We start from the raw sequence: 20,466 nt of genomic DNA on the forward strand, positions 1-20,466 counted from the left end.
ATTAAAAAGTCCATCGTCTACAGCCAGTCCATCAGATACAACCGGATCTGCTCCAACCCAACAGACAGAGAGAAACATTTACACAATCTCAAAAATACATTTTTAAATCATGGCTACCATCCCACCTCAATTAATGACCAAATCACCAGAGCCACCAGGATACCCAAAACCAACTACTCTAATACAAGGAGAAAGAAAAAAAACAGATGTGTGCCTCTAGTAGTGACCTACAATTCACAGATAAAGGTTCTAAGGAAGACTGCAAAGAAACTTTGCCATACCCTATACAAGGATGACAGTCTGAAAACCATATCCTCGGATTCTCCCTTCCTATGCTACAGGCAACCTCCAAATTTGAGGAACTTTATAATCAGGAGGGCATTGTTCTCTGACACACAAAAAGGACCTTATCCTTGTAATGTAAGGAGCTGCAAGATCTAGTCACATATACTGACAACGGACAGGATAGAAATTCCCCCCACACAGCAGGACTATGAGATCCCGGGGACATTAATATGTTCCATGTCTAATGTTGTGTACCTGATCCTATGCAGTGAATGTCCTGTTGGGGGGCTTTATATTAGGGAACAGGACAAAAACAGAGAGCCAGGATGAGATCTCATCGCCACACAATTAGAGAGGGAAAGACTGAATTATCTGTGGCAAAACATTTTTGTGGTGAGGGTCACAGCAAAGAGCAGATGAGAGTTATCATACTAAGGGGCAACTTCACAGAAGAATTTGGAGTATAAATTTATGGCCATTTTTGATACTCTCAAAAATGGAATGCACCTTGGAGCAGAGTTCTTGCATCGGTGGAGAATAATGTCTGAAGGTGGTCAGGAGGTGCGTGAAGACGGGGTCGGGGGATAGCATCGTCTTTCCCCAAGGACAGCATCCAGAAGGGGTGCTATTCCCAATCATTGTTTTACAGACTTAGTAAAAACTCATACATTGATTTGAAGGAATGCTGCCATCCAATAGGTGGTGCTGCAGACGTATTGTTCCATTTTCCTTGTTTGCAGGTCTGAAGGAAAGATTTCACGTTGCTTTCACATTCCTTGTCACTGGACTAATTATTTATTGTTATTGTCATCACTCTTTGGTATTTATCTAAATGCTATTTATTCCAACATATCTGTGCCCTCTCACCCTCTTTATCTAGTGCAAATTAAGTTCACCATGTTCGCGCCCTCCCATGTGATTGTGTGTGTATATTAAATACGTCTTTAGATTTGTTCTTTAGATTGTTAAAAATGTCTCTGTACGTGGATGAAATGTTATTATATATTACACAGCCTCACTGAGATTTGCAGGTTTGGCAGGTTGAGCAATTTTAAAATCGAAAGCTCTAAACGTGTCTGCACCCGCAGGAGAAGTGGCCAGTTTGTCACAGTGTTTCCCATTCAAATGGAGAAATGTCACTGGACACACCCCTAAAATATAACTTTTATTATAACTGTCTAAAATATCAAATAAGGGCTAATAAATATCAAAAAAATACAAAAGTATAGAAATATACCACCAGACGGACAGAGATATTGGTATTGAGACAACCCCTGAGCCTTTAGTCACAACCAAACAAGACTGAGGTGCAATGGCATAGGTCAGCCAAAAATGACCATCAATGATGTTTATTGGGTGAAAATATTTCTGACAAAAGTTGTGCTCCTAAAGTAGCAAGGACACACATTGTGTGAACCTAACGGCGTTTGTAATAGATATTGTGGAAAAAATATCTCGGAGAAAAAAAGATAAACATGCTCTAATAACTTTAACTGCTCCAAGAGGAAGGCCAGATCCTAAGACAAATGTACTGGGTTCCAAACTAGGTGTTGAAAAAAAGCAGAGGATCCATCAAGAGTTAACAAGGCCTAAAGGGTAGGCAGGGTGCATCAATAGTATTAATGCATGATATCATCACATAGGCCACAATAGAGGCCTGTGAAAGTAAACAATATAGATTTGAGCTAATATAAGTTTACAAACAGATGGAAAAAAGAGAGCTCAACATGTTTCTCGAACTTTGTTTAGTGCAGGAACAAGACAGGAAGTGAAGGAGTAGTCAGGGAGTCTGCGGAGAGAGTCATCGTCAGATGTCGTGCGGGAGGAGTTTAGCAGAGTGAGCAGCTACAACATGCTATTCAACAGGGAAGCAAAGATTCATCAGCTCCCTAGTCTACTAACAATGAGGAATAGAGAAACTGGGACCCGTTCCACTAAAACAGTGAGTTACATACAATCCGGTGAAATCAAAGCCAGGGGTAGTAACGAGGCTCATCTTAAACTTTAACTCCAATAACTGCATAGCCAACTTTCAGTAAGCTCAACAGATAACTAGGACTGTGGAAATTTCTACTGTGTAACCTCTAAATACAAATAGAGAGAGCATTGAAGAGAAATCTGTGTTTCATCCAAATTCAGCTGTACTACAAAGTGTTGTTATACTGCATAATCAGTTGCTCTGCCAAGCTTCTTCAAGAGTGTCATTGCTGTATTGTATTGGATTTCTAAAACTGAAGCTTAAGTAAATCTGTACACTTCCAGTTTACTAAATCAAAAGCTACCAGGACTCATGTGAAATTATTTCCATCATTGACCCTTGAAGTCCCAGATGAAGTGCTGGCGTCATGTGACAAAGCACTGTTCATCGTAAGAGTAGATATATATATCTTTTGTGCCACTGCGCAGCGACTGAGTAGGGCACCTTTGCCGCCATTGTCGGGAGAGATTGCAGCGCCACCCATGACATCCAACTTGCAATCCTTGTGGTCTCCTCCACTTTAGTGCGTCTCACTCGGATGCTGCAGAACCATACAAGACACAAGGGGTAAGGGAAGAACGAGGCTACCTGTTCTTAGGATTTATCACCTGGCTTCCATAGTAATGCACTTGTTTGGCTGGCATTTTCACAGGGGTTCCAAGCAATGGGTGAGATTGGAAGAGGATTTGTTGGAAATAAAAGTAGCGGGTTTACCCTGGCTGGCGCAAACATTGAGACCCAATACTATTGAGCATTCGCCTCTTCCGGTAGATTCCTTGAAGTTATGGAACAATGCAGTGCTAAGCTTTGCGTTGTCCAAGAAGAAGGGCTCATTAATCCCTTTATTTTGCAACCCAGATTTTCTTCCTGCCAGGGAAACTTCCTTAAATCCAATTACTCAAAGTTCACAACTCCACTTACTCTTTTTGAAACCTTGTTTACCCAGGAATTGCCCCCGCCTAGATGTCTAAGATTTACCAAGAGATTATGGAGAAAACCCTTGATTGGGACCCTGCGTTGATGAAAATGTGGGAAAAGGATCTTGGATGTGCAATAGCTCCCGGGGATTGGGAGAGGGCCATTTTACTGGTCCACAAGCTGCCCATGGCCTGTAGAACACAAGAAAGGAACTATAAAATAATAACTAGATGGTATAGGTGTCCAGTTCTGTTGCATCACATTTTCCCCACGGTCTCCCTGTATTGCTAGAGGTGTAATAGGAAAATAGGAGCCATGTTGAATATTTGGTGGAATTGTCCTAACATTGCGCCTTTTTGGGATATAGTATTCTCCACTTACAGGGAGATTACTATATGCTCCCTCTCCGCAGATAGCACACTTATCTATGCTACCTGGCTCAGTGCCTCCCATCAAAAAAAATCTCCATTTCTTTCTAACAGCCGCGCACCCAGTCATACCTAGGTATTGTTCATTTCTGACTTTGCATACTGTTATATGCCTTGCACTTGGTCTTGAATGTCCTCCATTTGTACATAATCTGTTTGATTTTTGGATTGGTGGAGTCCAAACTCTTTAAAGGTGTTTTTTTAACCTTGCCTTGATACACTTCCACAAACGTGCTGTGAAGATCAGACATGTGATATTGGATCTTTTTCCTCAATAAATAAATAAATGTTTTTCACCCATTTTTTATTTGGTTCTCTTAATCTACTTTTAGACCTTGTGTGAAAATCTGATGTAGTTTTAGGTCAAATGTAAGCATTATATGAAAAGTTCTAAAGTGTCCATAAACTTTCAAGCACCACTGTATTTATCTCTAACGAGTTTATCTTCATAGCATAGTTATTCTTAATGTCTATTGTATTCCTTTTTTATGTGTATGTTGGTTATCTCATTTAATTATTTTTTATCCCTCAAAGGAACTTTTGCATTTTATTTGTTATTACACTACATTGCAATAGCTGTGTATTCAAAAGCATTACTACTTTTGCATGTAAAATGCACTTGTAGCTAACTGAGGTTGCCCTAACAAGGAATGTCTGAGAAAAGGCCAGGGAATCCTTCTTAGGCAGATAGCCATCTCTTAAAACCATCATGGAGCATACAGGAGCCATTTCTCTGAGTGATGCAGCGAATGCTCCTGATTTGCTTACATGACCAGAATTGGAGTTTTCTCCTATCTAACTGTTGCTGCTGGGTAGCGGCTATCAATCACTGCTATCCCTCACCTCCAGTGGTGACCATACAACAGCAGCAATGGGGTTTGAGCAATCACAGTGCTGTAAATGTATGGCATGGGGTAGTAAGGACCAGCTACAAGGACTGCATATGTACAATGCAGTAGGATAGAAATGACGATGATTATCCATTCAGTCACATCCGACCTTCAGTCACTCTATGGATCAATGTTCTCCACGCATTCCAAGAGTAAAAGTAGTAAGTTGATAACTTCTTCTGCAGCTTCCTTTGGTGTTATATATCCATAATACTTTCCAGAAAGAGTAATGTGAGCCTTCTGTTCTAGTTTACAATGCGAAGTATGTAAAGTTCACCGTAAATATGAGAAGATTTACAGAATTATACTTCTAGAATTACTACTTACTTGGCAGGCATAATGAAAGGCATAGTTTGGTTTAGGTGAGAATACAGTTTATTTTTGGATTATGCACCTGTATTAGTGGTAAATGCATTCAGCATCACACCAGCCAAATGTATATTTCTATTTATATATCGTATTACAAAATCAATTTCATAAGCATGGCTACTTGTAAAATGGAAATTGATGGCTCACCTTTAAAGAAATAGTTGCGAACCACATTGGTTTAAGCAGAAGGTTGAACTCTTTCTTCCCGTGAGAGTAGAGCCAAAGTTGACAGTTACATTTCTTGCATAAGTAAATATCTACATGGGCAATTTTAACTTCTGACCAAGCTTGAAACTGACAGAACTCGGACCCATTAAAATCAATGTGCTATTTTAGTGCGTTTCAGTGATTTTTAATGCACTACATCATCCAGTGCAATGATGGGGTGCATTAGAAACACTGTTGAATGTGTTTGAAAATGCTTTACATTTTTACTAACGCCTGTGTGCGAGCAGCCTCAGGGCCTCTTTCCACTGGGGAGGCAATTGTGCCTCTTTTTGTGTGATCAATGGTTTCCCTGTCATTTGAGATGTTTTTACTCCAGCGATACTGCGTGAAAAAAACCCCAAATCTCTGCATACCCCTTCTTTTTGCGATATCGTCCATTGTTTTCAACGGGACCGGTGGCAGCAGTGCCGGCCCAATTGAACGCAATGGGAGAGAATCGCTATCCCCTGCTGCAGCTGTGACAGCTGTAGCAGGGAATTCCTTGGGTGTGAAGCAGCAGGGTGTTCAGTGATGAGGGGACTCCCCATGGGGGATGAAGGAAATTCCCTGCCACAGCTGACACATCAGTGGCAGAGGATCGCGATCTTCTTCCATTGCTTTTGATGGGGCTGACGCTGCTGCTGCCCCATTGAAAGCAATGGAATGAAAGGAATCCCCACAAGGATGCGAGGCTGTTTTCACATGAAAACGCCTCGCATCCAGGGGTTTCCCATGAATTGCAAGAGTGATAGCAGGCCTTGAATCACTCTCGCCAGTGTGCAGGAGGCCTCAGAGTACTTCACACATAGAGAAATTAGCGCTGATTTTCAGCAGCAGAAAATCTGCACTAAAATCAGCGTCAAACGCTGCATGAAAATCTGTGCCAAAATCTGCACCAAGTGTTAGCTTTCCCCCCTATAGAAGAAGAGAGGATTCAAATAGATCTAGACAAGCTGGAACAGTGGGCTGTGACTAACAGAATGGTATTTAACTGGGAGAAATATCTGGGCAAGAAAATGAAAAAAACACAAAGAGAATGTGAGGAATTGGGCTAAGGGAATGCAGATCCTCAACAGACTTCACCCATTCAATTGAAAAGGTGAAATCTGCTGCAGATCAGCATCAAAGTTCTCACAAAATGTGCACCATGTGATGCAGATATTGATGAGGATTTGGTGCAGATGTGCAGCAAATAATCCTCACGTGAACTGCCTTCACACATAGCGGAATTTCCACTGCGAAGTTTGCTGCAGAAATTCCACAGCATTCACAGTCCGAGCCATAAGTAGGCTATTGGAGCATAAAATTTCCGCAATGAAATAATAAATCATCATATCCTTAAAAGAGTTTGTCCAAGTTAATTAAATTCCTTCTAAATAATCTCCCAAATGGGTAAAAATGACAACAGAGCATATATTCAACACTCCCACATTCCCGCAGTGTCCCACGCCGCAGCTGACGATCTTTTCTGTAAAGTAGTGTGTACAGGCTGCCGGGTGAGGCAGGAAATTACAGAGATTAGTGCAACCGCCCGGGTATATATAAATATATCCCGTGAGTAACTGCCAACGTTTGTAACGGGCCCCAAAGGGAGTTACTGGAGGAAAGGATGGGGCTTTCTATCCTAGCATATGGTTGGAGTTAGGAGGGTGTAGTGCATGGACCTGTCACGGTGGCGCTCACCAACTCCTAGTCCCGGAAGGACTTACCGCAGCAAAGAATAGGGCCCGTAGTCCTCAGAATGAGGGGGGTTGTAGTTGTTGGTTGATGCCACTGTTCCATACACCGGCATTCGCACACAGCGGATTAATTACACTGGACAAGTGTATAGTACCTCGGGCCCTTTCAGAACGGTAGAGGCCCGGAACAACTTTACTAGTGACAGTGATCCTGACCTCAGTCGGCCGCATAGGAATCATAAACAAACTTAAGATTATTTTCAAAGGTTTGGTAGACTTCTGCACTGATCTTGTTGTAGGAAACGTAACAGCAGCAATGGGGCCTGAGCAATTACAGTGCCGTAAGGGGTTGTAAGGACCAGCTACAAGGAATGCAGGTTTACAATGCAGCAGGATAGAAATGATGATGATTATCCGTTCGGTTACATCCGACCTTTGGTCACTCTATGGATCAATGTTCTCTACGCATTCCAAGAGTAAAAGTAGTCAGTTGATAACTTCTTCTGCAGCTTCCTTTGGTGTTCTATTTCCATAATGCTTTCCAGAACGAATAATGTGAGCCTTCTGTCCTAGTTTACAATGCGAAGTATGTAAAGTTCACTGTAAATATGAGTAGATTTACAGAATTATACTTCTAGAATTACTACCTAGTTGGCAGGCATAGTGAAAGACATAGTTTGGTTTAGGTTTAAGAGAGTACAGTTTATTTTGGGGCTTGCCGAGAATTTGACAGCAGTATTGACTGAAGGGATAAAGAAGCAGTAAGCCCAGCTGCCTTGATGGATACCAATTGCCTACCATCAAGGCAGTTGGGCTTACTGCTTCTCTATCCCTTCCTTCTTTTCTTTTATTTTGTACTGCTGGTATTCATTGCCACTACAAAATCAAGTGGCTGTGAAAACTTTGATTATCAAGCAATATATCTATCATCTATTACTAGCAGCTAACATTGAGAAAATATATGGGGTTATGATTAGAGATGAGCGAACCTACTCGTTTCGAGTAATTACTCGATCGAGCACCGCGATTTTCGAGTACTTCAGTACTCGGGTGAAAAGATTTGGGGGGAGGCGTGGCGAAGCAGGGGGTAGCAGCGGGGAACAGGGGGGAGCCCTCTCTCTCTCTCCCTCTCCCCAAGAAAAGTTAAATGCAACCACAGCACTCACCAGAGTTGAGAGACTAACACTCTGGATTCCACCAGGAAATCATCTGTTGTGGATATGAGGAGAAATATGCAAGAGCCTGGTGTGGTCCGGATCCAAAAACCAAATGCAGCTGAATTTATAAAGTAACCAGGCAGCAGCTGATGATTTTTTATAAAGATAGAAAAAACTTTTATTCCTCCATAAAAGTCAGACTGGCAGTCTGACTTTTATGGAGGAATAAAAGTTTTTTCTATGTTTATAAAAAATCATCAGCTGCTGCCTGGTTACTTTATAAATTCTCTCCCTCTCCACCCCCACTCCCCGCTGCAACCCCCCACTCACCCACGGCGCCCCCCGAATCTTTTCGCCCGAGTACGGAAGTACTCAAAAATCGCGGTGCTCGGGCGAAAAAGGGGCGTGACCGAGTAGGTTCGCTCATCTCTAGTTATGATCCAAATCTATCTAGGATCTATTAACCCCTTCAACTGGATGTTAATATTTGGGAAGATAATGCAATAATAAAGAGAGCAGTCAGTAATCTATCAAGATAAGGCAGTTAAATGAGCTTACTAGTGCAACATAACTAATCAGACATGTTATCCCCTGAAGCAAGGGATTTATTTATTAAAATTAATTCAGGGGATAAGTAATTGGTGGTGACTGAACAGATACTCCTGCTGACTGAGAGTAAAATCTAACATCGGATGATATTCTACAGTCAGCTTCTAGTTTTCTCTATGAACTATTGTGTTCAGTACAACGTAATATCTGCACTTTGCACTACCACTTACCATCTAATGTTGCTCTATCTTCTATCATAACTAAAAGATATAACACGGGGAAGTGACACCAACAATATTCAGTGAGGCATATCTATTGAGCATATAGGTCCCTGAAGAGCTCCAACGTGGAGCGAAACGCGTCGGACCATAATAGACCTACTTAACCATCTAGAATTTAATTATTTTAAATTGTGACCTAACCATCAGTCACTCTTGTAATATTTAGGATCTTCTGTGACTAATATCACACAGACGACATACCTCTTCTGATTGTAAATACTACTTCAAAACTCCCTTATGCCTCTGGGGGTAATTAAAATTGAATCACACCCAGGATACTCCATAGTGGCACTATCAAATATGATTAACTAAAAAATATTTTTTATCACTGATATATGAATTTATGTACTATGTGTGTCTGTTAGGTTTAGCTTTATTTTAGATATTATCAATAGCTTTTGCCCTCTAAGGGAAGTGTGTTACCATTTAAATGGGAAAGTACATTCAAGATGCTCTGTTTGGGTCCGATCTAATGAATATTTAACAATCAATTATATAACAGTCAGTAATATATAACATATGGTTTGCATATAAAGGTAATTTATATTGAGTCGGTCCCACTGCAATACCGTTATTACGGACTTGTTATATTCTTCACAGTTGCTGTTCTGTTACAATCCACAAAACCTGTGTGGAGTTATTTCAGCTATTAAGATCAGCAGCAGATAAACCGTAAGGGAGTTTAAGGAGCAGAAGTCCCCCTACCGGTTGATAAAGTATGGAGATGTTTTATTATAATGATATGCCATGTTTGTGTTGTTTATGCTTTAGTTTATAGGAGTAGGAGGAGATGTCTATTTTCAAACTATGTATTCCTCCTATTGTATATGTTGTGCAGTAGGGACTTGTTCTGGGCTAACATTACCCGCAGTGATTCTCAGGGGATTTAGAGAGACTGTGCCGTACCCAATATGGCACTGGGAAGTAACAGCTTTGGGAACTTAATGGTGGTGTGCAGTTGACTGGAGAGATGTAGCAAGCCAGGAGGGTTATCTGAGTGCTAGAGCCTTCATGGGTGTAAGCCCTTGATGTGAGCATCATCCTCTCAGGATGGCAAGTGTGAGAAGAAGAGGACAAAACAGAGGATGCTACCAAATATGGGTCTGGGACAGTTGAGGGGTTCAGGAAATGTGGGGACTGTGACTGGGACTGGACCTTGTTTACACTAAGTGACTGTTTCCAGCTGGCTGAATATTACTGGCATTGAGAGACTGTCCCCTATGAGGCCAAAACAGGTATATGACTCTTCCCAGTGGGACCGAATTATGTTGTTGTTGAGTTCAGCAGTAAATATTTACTAGAAAATATGTCCACTGCCTCCAGTGTGTCTCCATGATTGCGCCACCTTCATGGACCACAACTGCCCTTCTTATCTAAGCAAAGTAAGTCCCTTTCTTGCACTATTTGTCCCTACTTGGCTCTATAGAAAAAGACAAACACCAAGACAAATGCTGCTTCTCATCTAATTTATTAGGCCTTTGATCAACAAAGCTAAACTACATATGGAAATTATAGATTCTTCATGGAAATGTTCCGTCCAAACTCATCTGGATTGTCACCTTGGTTTCCTGTATAAACAAAAAGGAAACAAAAAATTTCAGTAACTGAAAAAAATAAAACGATAGTAATTAGAGATGAGCGAACGTACTCGGTAAAGCACTACTCGTTCGAGTAATGTGCTTTATCCGAGTATCTCCCCGCTCGTCCTGAAAGATTCGCGGAGCGGGGAGCTGCAGGGGAGAGCGGGGAGGAACGGAGGGGAGATCTCTCTCTCCTTCTCTCCCGCCCGCTCTGCCCCGCTCCCCGCCGCAACTCACCTGTCAGCAGCGGCGCTCCCCGAATCTTTCAGGACGAGCGGGGAGGTACTCGGATAAAGCACATTACTCGGATGAGTAGTGCTTTACCGAGTACGTTCGCTCATCTCTAATAGTAATAAATAACAGCAATGATTAGGTTTATAGCGCATATTACATTTTAAAGACTTTCCCTAAAAACTCCTGCTGACCCAATATGGCTTGGAATGTATTCATGCACATTAAAATACTTGTTTAGGTATCATTTATGGGGATTCACACATGACAGAAACATCACAAACAAATCTGCATCAAAATCTAAACGTCTTCCATGCGGACCTTGATGTGGATTTGGTGCTGATGTTTTGCAGACATGTTCAGATTTGCAGCAACTTCTGCTCTTTGTTACTCGGTTTAATTTAAAAGAGTAAACTGCAAAAAGGTGCAATACAAAATATACAGTGCAGATCTTTGTCCTGCTTTTTTCAGTGTCCATTGACTTCTATTGTAGAACAAACAGTTTGAAAAGGTTTAAATATTACTAATTAACATCCTGCTGTGTGTTTGGCTCATGTACACAGCAGCAAATTATTTAGTAATTAATACCAGGGGATCAGAGGGGTGGGGGGGGCACGATTATTTTAAGCCCTGAGGAAGCATGTGTGTTGGGTTATTCAAGTAACTACGGTCACTTATACAATTAAACCCCGAGGAGGATTTAGGCTGCCTCTCCACGGGCGTTGCGATATCCCGCGGCGGATCTCCACTGCGGGAGCTACCACCCGGAAGCAGGAGCCGGTAGACGGAGCTCCACGGTGAGCTTACCTGATAGATAGGCACACTGCAGAGAATCGCGGCAATTCGTAGCATGCTGCAATTTGCTGGCCGCAAGCGGAGAATCGCTATGGTTCTCCGCTCGTGGACAGGGGGCTGTGCTTTCCACTGTGTTACCTGCGGCCGGATTATTGCCGCAGGGAATGCAATGAAAAGCACCCATGGACAGGCAGGCTTAGGCTGTGTTCCCACATATCGCTTGTATAGCGGTCATGTGACTTTACCACGGCATTCTTGATGTGTAAGTTAACTGGATATTAAAAATGCTGTTGAAAAACGCACATGATTTACAGCAAAATGCTATAGTTTCCCAGTGTGGTTTCCAGCTGATCAGCTTCTACAGGTAGAGCACATTGGGGCTTATTTACTAATATCGTAAAACCGTGAGTGTATCCCGCGACGGTCGTAAGCATGAAGTCTTATGCCTCATGTCCACGGGCATAATTGAATTGCGGAATCCACGTGGGTCAACTGCGCAGATGATCCACAGTTCAATTTGCTCATAGACAATCAAAAAATCAGGCCATACCCCATTTTCCTTTAAATGCTTTGTTGATTACAGCAAAAAAAAGTGTCTACAACACATAGTAAATGTGCTGTACAGCTTGTTTACAAGTTTTCTGGTGCAATTTGCAATAGTGAATAAGCCCCATTATTTCAATGTCCTTCATCTGCAGGAGCCAATCAGCTGAAAACTGATTGGCAAAACCGCTCTGTTGTGGAATTAACATGCACATCCAAAGTGCCATAGGAATGCCACATGAGCAATATACATGTGCCATATGGGAACACAGCCCAATATTGTTAGGACTCCTTTACATGGCCGCTGCGATTTTTAGGCTCCCCACGTCGCGGCCGAAAATCGCATTGACAAAAGGCAGCCACAACCAAGTCGCGGCTGCATCTGCCGTTTTAACGCCCATTCACACAGCCAGGCTACGGCGCGAATACCATCTCGCTTCCTCTCTTTCTCGGGAGCCAGCAAGGGGCAGAGAGGGAGGGAGTTTAGCAGAGCCGCTGCTAAACTCCCTCCCACCTCCCTTTTTTGGCAGTTCTTTTAGGCTCACATAGGAGTCTATGGGACCGGTCGGCATATTCCGGTAAAAGATGGGTCCAGATCTATCTTTTCCAGTCAGAGTAAAAGTGGCCGGCAGTGTACACTAACTTTTCCATCCGGCGATTTTACGTACCAAAAAAAAAATTCGCCCTTTTGAACAAGTGCATTGGAATCCAATGCTTCAGATGGTCACAATTTTTGGCTGAATAGCCGCTAGAAAATGCTTGCGTAAAGACAGCCTTAGGGCTCCTGCACATTTATGTTTTTCTTGAGTGTTTTTTTCATACAATATTGCTGCGTTTTTTTAACGCAATAGTCAATGGGACTTTCTAATGTTAAAAACACATCGCAAGTTTGTGCTTTGCAATTTTTGTGCAATGCGTTTTTAACATTAGAAAGTCTCACTGACAATCGCGTGAAAAAAACGCACAAGAAAAACGCAAGTGTGCAGGAGCCCTTAGTGTGGCTTCAAGTTGCTATAGTAAATGTACACATTTTTCTATATTGTGATTTTTTTGTACCTATTACATTGTATTTCTGACTTCATCACCATAACCTAGCTCAGTGATTCCCAACTGGGATGCCGTGGCTGTCTGGCAGGAAACAACATCACTCGGGCCTCCACTGAGCCACATCACTACTGCGACTAAAGAGCATGCACTGCAGACAGAAATTTGCCCACATTGGGAAACGGAGCACAGTCCCACTCCCAGGGAACATGGAACACACAGCTAAAGGACCTTCAAGGACTTGGAGGAATGCAGCCAATGGGGAGCTAGGGGCTTGACAGGGGCCTTCCCACATCCCTGCCCTGTCATACCCCTAGCTTCCTGGTGACGTCAAGATACACCAGTACCAGGACTGGGTAAGTATATGGGTTGGGGGGAGTTAATGTTATTACTGGGGGGGGTTATTGTTGGTACTTGAGGGGGCGTTAATATTTTTGCTAGGGATACTGTGGGGTTAATATTACTATTGGGACGACAATAGGGGTCGCTATAACTACTGAGGTAGCAATTAGGGTGGCCACCCAGCCAGTAATTCACTGGCCTGGTCGATATTTTTTTTTTTTACTGGTCATATTATAGGCCTGCATTATGGTCAGGCCCCGGGTTCTCTGCCACTCGCTGGTCCATATGCCCATCCACTGTCCGGTTGGCTTCAGCGCATGCCCTCCAGGACCACGGGCAGCTGTGATCAGAATTTCCAGACCAGAAGAAGCATCTAGAGCAGTGGTGGCGAACCTATGGCACGCGTGCCAGAGGTTGCATGCAGAGCCCTCCCAGCTGGCACACGCCGCTGTCGGCCGCTCACCACGTTAGTGAATACCGGCAGGAGATGCGGCTCTCCTGCCGGTATTCACTCAGCTGCGCTGCTAGTGGCGTCGATCCCAACGCACACTGTAACGTCAGTGTGCAGCCGGGATCCTCCTCCCCCTCCCCTGACATCTCCTAGGTTCCACGAGAGCAGGGGAGGAGTCATCCGGCAGCACACTGACGTCAGTGTGCACCTGCAATCAGCGCTGCTGGCAGTGTGCTGGGCAAAGAAGCAGCGGCACTTCCACAAGGAGGAGGGGGTAAGTATATGGGTCTCAGGGGGGCATTATCACTACAAGGGGCCGCTGTGGGAGGTCACCAATACTACAGGGGGCACTGTGGGGTGTCACCATTACTATAGGGGGCCGCTGTGGGATGTCACCATTACTACAGGGGGCCACTGTGGGATGTCAGCATTACTACAAGGGGCCGCTGTGGGATGTCACCATTACTACAGGGGGCGGCTGTGAGATGTCACCATTAACCTTGGGACCGCTGTGGGATGTCACTATTACTACAGGGGGCAGCTGTGGGATGTCACCATTAGTACAGGGGCCACTGTGGGGTGTCACCATTGGTACAGGGACCATTGTGGGGTGTCACCATTGGTACAGGGGCCACTGTGGGGTGTCACCATTGGTACAGGGGCCACTGTGGGGTGTCACTATTAGTACAGGGGCCACTGTGGGGTGTCACCATTAGTACAGGGGTCACTGTGGGGTGTCAGCATTAGTACAGGGGCCACTGTGGGGTGTCACCATTAGTACAGGGGCCACTGTGGGGTGTCACCATTAGTACAGGGGCCACTGTGGGGTGTCACCATTGGTACAGGGGCAACTGTGGGGTGTCACCATTGGTACAGGGGCCACTGTGGGGTGTCACCATTAGTACAGGGGCCACTGTGGGGTGTCACCATTAGTACAGGGGCCACTGTGGGGTGTCACCATTAGTACAGGGGCCGCTGTAGGGTGTCACTATTAACGCTGGGGCCGCTCTTTGGGATGTCAAACGCGCCTGCGTGTAGATTGTATGTGAGGCGAGCGTCTGCAGGCTGCAGCATGTTCTCGTGAGTAGATGACATTTATGCTTTGATAAGCCATGCCCCTAAGCCACGCTCCTTTTTTTTTACCATGGCCAGTATTTTTTGTGACGAAGGTGACAACCCTAGCAGCAATAGGGGTCGCTATTTCTACTGGGGCAGCAATAGGGGTTGCCATAACTACTAAGATCGCTATTACTACTAGGGCCGCAATAGGGGTCACCTTTTACTGCTGGAGCCGCAGTAGAGGTCACCTATTACTGCCGGGGCCACAATAATTACTACCGAGGCCACTCACTGTATGCATCACCATTACTACTGGGCCACCAACATAGGGGGTTGCCATAACTACCAGGGCTACCAATATAGGAGGTCGCTATTACTACCAGGGCCACCAATACAGGGTGTCGCTTTTACTACCAGGGCTACCAATATAGGGGGTTGCCATTACTACTGGGGGCACCAATATAGGGGGTCGCTTTTACTACCAGGGCTACCAATATAGGTGGTCGCTTTTACTAGTGGGGCCACCAACACGGCGGATTAGTTGTGGAATTTATAGTAGCTGTAGCAGCAAAATGGATGAGATTTTGAAATCATCCACACGGTGTGGAAACAATCTGTACAAAACCCGTGTGGACACTGACATGTGGTGCAGGATTCAATTCCACAACATGTTAATTTTAAATATAATGTATATCAATAGCCCATCCAGCGCTCTTCCCTGTGTGTTTTTTTTAAACAGACCTGTCCTTTTTATAACGATGGAGGTAAAAATCATACGTTGTAATAAGCCACACCCTAGCCACGCCCCTGACCACACCATAGCCGCACACACTTTTGGTAGGGGTGCCGCACTGTAAAAAAGTTGAAAAGGCTGAAAAGGTTAGGAAACACTGTCATAGCTGTTTGTAACAATTTTGGATAGTTCTGTGTAAAACCTCAATATTGTTCTTGCTCTTACATACAAGTATCAATAAACTATATATTTTTAATTAATAGTGGTGATAATGTATGACTGTATCTTTGGGTAGGTTATAGTTAGACTGGAGTTTCTGTCTGTTACATTTTTTAGACATGGGTTGGAGTCGGACAGTTAAAAGTGACTTGTTAAATATGTACCCAGTTTGTTTACTGAAGTGTTGCCATGTGAATTGTGTAATAAATGAAAAGTGATTGCAATTTGGTAAGATCAGTAAGAAAACATGTGGCCCTATATGTCAGAGAAATCAAAAAGATTACTTCAATAAGCTAGAAAGTGAAAAATATATAGCTGTTTGACCAGTCCATGCAAAGCAATCCCCACAAATACTGAGTTTGTAGAGTTAAATGCATATACTGTATATTTACCTTTTTTTTTAAATTATCCTTGTTAATCCATTGACAGTGCCTAATACTGTTGGTAATAATCCATTTCCATCCCTTCCACCACTTAGGAGATTTGCAGGCAGACTTAGTACAGTATTTAATAAATTGTCTTGCTGATAACCACCACCAGTTGTTCCCTGGTAACCTTGCCTATCACATGCTCTTGATCCACCTCCACCTCCAAGTAGCCCTCCAAGTAGCCCGCCACCTCCACCTCCAAGTAGCCCTCCAAGTAGCCCCCCACCTCCACCTCCACCTCCAAGTAGCCCTCCAAGTAGCCCGCCACCTCCACCTCCACCTCCAAGTAGCCCTCCAAGTAGCCCGCCACCTCCACCTCCAAGTACACTACCAAGTATGGGATTAAGTAGCCCTCTTTCTCCAAGTACACCACTAACTATCCCATTTGGCCCAACTATTCCTCCAAGTAGCCCTCCTCCTGATCCACCTCCAAGTACACCACTAACTAGCCCTTTTGGCCCAACTATTCCTCCAAGTAGCCCTCCTCCTGATCCACCTCCATCTCCAAGTAACCCTCCTAAAAGCTGACGAGCAATACGTTTATTTCCTTGACTAGCCTCCCCTTTACTAGTTTGTTCAGACACAAGATTGTCCTGCAAATAGAAGAAAAAACAACATTAGTGTTGTAGAAACAACATCCGGTCTCAATAGTTCCTCCTTTAGGGCTCATTCACACAACTGTGATTTCAGCACATCATGCGGCCACAATGAACGGCCATGTGTCACAAGGTGAATGGAGTCAATGAAAGTAAATAGACGTTCATTGATCCGTTCACATTAGCGTGTAAGCACTGCATGTTCATACGCACGGGAAATAGATTGCAGCATGCTCTGTTTCTCTGCGTACCACGCAGCGTGAGGCCTGTACATTGGTATAGGCAGCGTATGCAACTCTGTCCTTATGAAATACGTTGCGTACGGGCGGTGTTTTTCATACGCAACCCCACTATGAAGCAGAGCTGCCATACCCGGTCTCTGCCGGTGGAGCCAGTATTTACAAACACTGGTAAAACGCTGCAGGGAGACCCGTAGTGTTTTACCAATACGGAAATGGGAATGAGCCCTTACTCATCTGTACAAATGCAGGCCAAATGTTTTCAACCTTGAAATTCTGCAATAGCTTGAGGGCTCCTTCACACTGGCGATCAGGATTTTGCTGCTTTTTCTCGCCAAAATATCACTGCCACTTGTGATTTTCTTGTGCGTTTTTTAGCACGATTTGGGCGTGATTTTTTTTAGTGAAAGAAAGACAATAGAACTATCAATTGTTAAAAACACATTGCCTGGAAATCGCAAGTTCTTGCTTTGCGATTCGATAAAAAGGAGGCTCCATAGGAAAACATGGGAGATAAAAAAAAGCCAAGCACAGAAACAAAGAACATGCTGCGTTTTTTTTTTTTCACACAACATTGCATGAGTGAAAACATCACAAATTCTGTTTTTTTTCACTCACTCTCGCATCGCTCAAAAATCGTGCAGGCGGCCTAAACCACATAGTTATAACATTTACAGTATAGCACGAAGGTATTGATGAGCTCCATTACTGCAGTAGGACAATTAGTCAACAGCATTTTGATGTGGTGTGTTACAAATCCCTAAAATGCAATAAAATAGAGCAGACAACATTCAAAAATTGCGGCGTTAGAAACGGCGTGCTCAAACAGTCGTCTGAGGCTTAGTACGCTCGTCAATGGAGGCTTAGCACAGCGTTTTTAATGGCCATTTGAAACACCTGCTAAAACACTGTGAAAAACGCCTGTGTGAGAGCAGCCTAAGGCCTCCTTCCCACGAGCGTGACGGGCTCCGCAGCGTAATATTCCGCTGTGAAGCCCGTCACGGCGCCCCCCAGAGCCCCTATACTTACCTGCGGGAGATAGCGTGAAATCGCTTCCCCGCCCACCACCGCCGCGTCACCGCTCGTCACCGCTCGTCACCGCCCACCGCTCTCGCGTCACCAGCCGTGTCACGTGACGCGGCCGGACCGCGTCATTTGGCGTCATATGACGCTCGGCGGTGGGCGGGAAAGCGTTTTTTCACGCTATCTCCCGCTGGTTACAGCGGGAGATAGCGTGAATGGACGGCTTCCATTGACTGCAATGGAAGCCGTCAGTGCGTACAGCCCGTCCTCACCCGCAGAAAATAGAGCATGCTGCGGGTGAGGACGGGAGAAATCGCGGTGCGTAATTCCGCGGTGGAATTACGCATCGTGAGCATGGAGCTATTAGGTTCAATAGAACCTAATAGCTGCGTGCAACGCAGCGGATTTTCGCCGCGAATTACGCGGCGGAAATCCGTTCGTGGGTTAGGGTACTTCAAATGTATCGTCTAAATGTGATACATGTACCATCAAAAGAAGTAGTCAGAAAGGGTAGTCGTAGTGAAAGGTGGTATTTTAAAGGTGTTGAAAACTACTAATGGCCTATCCTTAGGGTAGGCTATCAATAGTAGTTCGGCGGAAGTCTGCTTCTGGGGACACCGGCTGATCAGCTGTTTGGTTGGCCAGTGCGTTCATGTACTGATTTGATTCTTGCAAGAAACAGACAGCCTCGTTCCCACTGCAGTGGTCAAGTTTGGTATTACAGGCAAAGTTCTCATTCACTTCAATGGGAAATTGGTCTGCAATTCCAAGTCTGGCCACTGCAGTGGGAACAGAGCTGTCTGTTTCCTGCAGAAATCAGCACAATGCCTGAACACAACAGTCCAGTGAGCAGCTCTGTGGCAGTAGACCCCTGTTGATCAACAATTGGTGGCCTTTTCTGCACATAGGCCATCAACAGCTTACAACTGGACAACCTCTTTAAAGATGACCACTTAAGAGAGTCTCTAAAGTAGTTGCAGGTCAGTCACACAGAAATCTGGTCTTTATGGAGGGGGGGTCCTCTCAAAGAGGTGGTCTTCCTTGTGCTGTATCTGCATATCCTGCCATAATCTGTGGAACGTGTTACCGTATACTAGATGCTATACTAGAGGGTTTTCTTTCTATCAGGGCATGCTAGTGTTTGGTATTTTTAAAGTATAACTGCAGAGATCTTACCCGAATAACGCACAGGATTGGCACTGACAAAGGAACATTACACTGTTTCTGCAAAAAGAATAGATACATCTTAGTATATAGTTACTGAAAAGAGAAGGAAATGATAAAAGTACATAAATTAGGTAAATATCAGCCGAGCCATCAGATTTGCGCAAGATTGGCGAACCACAAAATACAATGTGCATGGGGACCGACAGACCCTCCAGATGGCAGATATTGGGGAAATGAAAATCTGCATGTTGGATTTCAACAGGCCTGATCCTTTGTTCCTGGTGTAGATGAGCCATCAGTGGTGGTCTGGTGGCCATTCTGCCCAGTGGAAATACATGTATGCTCGGCTGAGTATGCAAGTTGACAATGGAGTTCTATGAGCAGCTTTAAACTATACATATACTCAGCTTTCGTCACACATCGCTGTAGATGGCACGTTAGAACAAATACAGAACACTTTTATGATTGGGACCTCTCACCTACTATAGGCAGGGCTGTATCAAGATTGGGGGGGGGATATTGGGCAAAACAGTGGGAGGGGCACACTGATCATGTGATGTAATGCATGGCTGAGTTAGGGAGCTATGCAACTCCTAATAGTACATTTAAAGAGCTACAAATGTTATAAAATAAAAACCAAACCCAAACTCACCTCTTTATTTACTGGCAGCCAGTACCTGACCATCTATCAGTGGCTGCAGCAGTCTGTGCCATACCACTTGCATCCTGGCACAGAGCTGAGTTGTGATGCCAGTAAAATACGGCATGTGAGCACCCCAGCCACTGATTGGTTGCAGCAGTCACATGCTGGCTATTTGTAAATAAAGATTGGACCACCTGAGTGCCAGCACTGGATCACTAGGGAAAGGAATAGGGGGATAACAGATCCTTTCTTGTTGTCCATATCAGTGGGGAATAGTGGTTATTTGTGGTCTCCATGCCCAATATACTTCAAGTATCCCCTGATGATCCCAGAGACAACCTACGCAGGAGTACAGTATTGTGTCTTAGGGTTTTGTAGGGTTACACCAGGGTTAGCTTCCATGGAGTGGGGGCGCTCTTGTCAGGGTGATCGCCCCACAGATAGTTAGGACGATTGTAAGGCCTCTTATAGGGATAGTGTGCTATCAGAACATCACCTGAAACCCTTGCTAGTCATCCCCGGAAAGTCATCTATATATGTGGTACCATAAATATCACCGTTTGAATCAATGAACCGTGAGTACTGCAGAAATACCTCCTAAACCCGAAGGCTACACACATTATTTTTGCATA

General features: G+C 44.2%; 1 protein-coding gene and 1 long non-coding RNA gene across 2 annotated transcripts in view; both read right to left on the reverse strand.

The window, feature by feature from the left end:
• LOC136610625 (uncharacterized PE-PGRS family protein PE_PGRS36-like) overlaps positions 1-20,466 on the reverse strand; it is a 46,276-nt gene that overhangs the window by 20,668 nt on the left and 5,142 nt on the right. The gene's annotated exons all lie outside the window — the stretch shown is intronic.
• Positions 10,194-16,314, reverse strand: LOC136610624 (uncharacterized). Its single transcript, XR_010790134.1, has 2 exons — positions 16,131-16,314; positions 10,194-10,309 (listed from the first exon to the last, which is right to left on the reverse strand). It is a non-coding gene; the product is annotated as an uncharacterized lncRNA (long non-coding RNA).

The sequence above is a fragment of the Eleutherodactylus coqui genome, chromosome 2 (assembly GCF_035609145.1).
Source record: "Eleutherodactylus coqui strain aEleCoq1 chromosome 2, aEleCoq1.hap1, whole genome shotgun sequence".
NCBI classification, from domain to species: domain Eukaryota; kingdom Metazoa; phylum Chordata; class Amphibia; order Anura; family Eleutherodactylidae; genus Eleutherodactylus; species Eleutherodactylus coqui.